The sequence below is a fragment of the Aegilops tauschii genome, chromosome 2, assembly GCF_002575655.3.
Source record: "Aegilops tauschii subsp. strangulata cultivar AL8/78 chromosome 2, Aet v6.0, whole genome shotgun sequence".
Lineage (NCBI taxonomy): Eukaryota > Viridiplantae > Streptophyta > Magnoliopsida > Poales > Poaceae > Aegilops > Aegilops tauschii.
In genome coordinates, this window is record NC_053036.3 from 560989985 (window position 1) to 560992658 (window position 2674).

The window sequence follows — 2674 nt, forward strand, 5'->3', positions numbered from 1 at the left end:
TTTCAAATGTAGGCCAAACTCGTAACTCAAATATTCTCCTCCACGATCAGATCGTAGGAATTTTATTTTCTTGTTACGATGATTTTCAACTTCACTCTGAAATTCTTTGAACTTTTCAAATGTTTCAGACTTATGTTTCATTAATTAGATATACCCATATCTGCTCAAATCATTTGTGAAGGTGAGAAAATAACGATATCCGCCACGAGCCTCAATATTCATCGGACCACATACATCTGTATGTATGATTTCCAACAAATCTGTTGCTCTCTCCATAGTTCCGGAGAACGGTGTTTTGGTCATCTTGCCCATAAGGCACGGTTCGCAAGTACCAAGTGATTCAAAATCAAGTGATTCCAAAATTCCATCAGTATGGAGTTTCTTCATGCGCTTTATACCGATATGACCCAAACGGCAGTGCCACAAATAAGTTGCACTGTCATTATCAACTCTGCATCTTTTGGCTTCGACATTATGAATATGTGTATCACTACTATCGAGATTCATTAAAAATAGACCACTCTTCAAGGGTGCATGACCATAAAAGATATTATTCATATAAATAGAACAACCATTATTCTCTGATTTAAATGAATAACCGTCTCGCATTAAACAAGATCCAGATATAATGTTCATGCTCAACGCTGGCACCAAATAACAATTATTTAGGTCTAAAACTAATCCCGAAGGTAGATGTAGAGGTAGCGTGCCGACGGCGATCACATCGACTTTGGAACCATTTCCCACGCGCATCGTCACCTCATCCTTAGCCAATCTTCGCTTAATCCGTAGCCCCTATTTCGAGTTGCAAATATTAGCAACAGAACCAGTATCAAATACCCAGGTGCTACTGCGAGTATTAGTAAGGTACACATCAATAACATGTATATCACATATACCTTTGTTAACCTTGCCATCCTTCTTATCCGCCAAATACTTGGGGCAGTTCCGCTTCCAGTGACCCGTCTGCTTACAGTAGAAGCACTCAGTTTCAGGCTTAGGTCCAGACTTGGATTTCTTCTCCTGAAGAGCAACTTGCTTGCTGTTCTTCTTGAAGTTCCCTTTCTTCTTCCCTTTGCCCTTTTTCTTGAAACTAGTGGTTTTACTGACCATCAACACTTGATGCTCCTTTTTGATTTCTACCTCCGCTGCCTTTAGCATTGCGAAGAGCTCGGGAATTGTCTTATCCATCCCTTGCATGTTATAGTTCATCACGAAGCTCTTGTAGCTTGGTGGCAGTGATTGAAGAATTCTGTCAATGACGCAATCATCCGGAAGTTGAACTCCCAGTTGAATCAAGTGATTATTATACCCAGACATTCTGAGTATATGTTCACTGACAGAACTATTCTCTTCCATCTTGCAGCTATAGAACTTATTGGAGACTTCATATCTCTCAATCCGGGCATTTGCTTGAAATATTAACTTCAACTCCTGGAACATCTCATATGCTCCATGACGTTCAAAACGTTGTTGAAGACCCGGTTCTAAGCCGTAAAGCATGGCACACTGAACTATTGAGTAGTCATCAGCTTTGCTCTGCCAGACGTTCATAACTTCTGGCGTAGCTCTTGCAGGAGGCCTGGCACCTAGCGGTGCTTCCAGGACGTAATTCTTCTGTGCAGCAATGAGGATAATCCTCAAGTTACGGACCCAGTCCGTGTAATTGCTACCATCATCTTTCAACTTAGCTTTCTCAAGGAACGCATTAAAATTCAACGGAACAACAGCACGGGCCATTTATCTACAATTAACATAGACAAGCAAGATACTATCAGGTACTAAGTTCATGATAAATTTAAGTTCAATTAATCATATTACTTAAGAACTCCCACTTAGATAGATATCCCTCTAATCATCTAAGTGATTACGTGATCCAAATCAACTAAACCATGTCCGATCATCACGTGAGATGGAGTAGTTTCAATGGTGAACATCACTATGTTGATCATATCTACTATATGATTCACGGTCGACCTTTCGGTCTCTGTGTTCCGAGGCCATATCTGCATATGCTAGGCTCGTCAAGTTTAACCTGAGTATTCTGCGTGTGCAACTGTTTTGCACCCGTTGTATTTGAACGTAGAGCCTATCACACCCGATCATCACGTGGTGTCTCAGCACGAAGAACTTTCGCAACGGTGCATACTCAGGGAGAACACTTTTATCTTGAAATTTTAGTGAGAGATCATCTTATAATGCTACCGTCAATCAAAGCAAGATAAGATGCATAAAGGATTAACATCACATGCAATCAATATAAGTGATATGATATGGCCATCATCATCTTGTGCTTGTGATCCCCATCTCCGAAGCACCGTGCTTGTGATCTCCATCTCCGAAGCACTGTCATGATCACCATCGTCACCGGCGCGACACCTTGATCTCCATCGTAGTATCGTTGTCGTCTCGCCAACTAATTGCTTTTACGACTATCGCTACTGCTTAGTGATAAAGTAAAACTATTACATGGTGATTGCACCTCATACAATAAAGCGACAACCATATGGCTCCTGCCAGTTGCCGATAACTCGGTTACAAAACATGATCATCTCATACAATAAATTATATCACATCATGTCTTGACCATATCACATCACAACATGCCCTGCAGAAACAAGTTAGACGTCCTCTACTTTGTTGTTGCAAGTTTTACGTGGCTGCTACGGGCTTA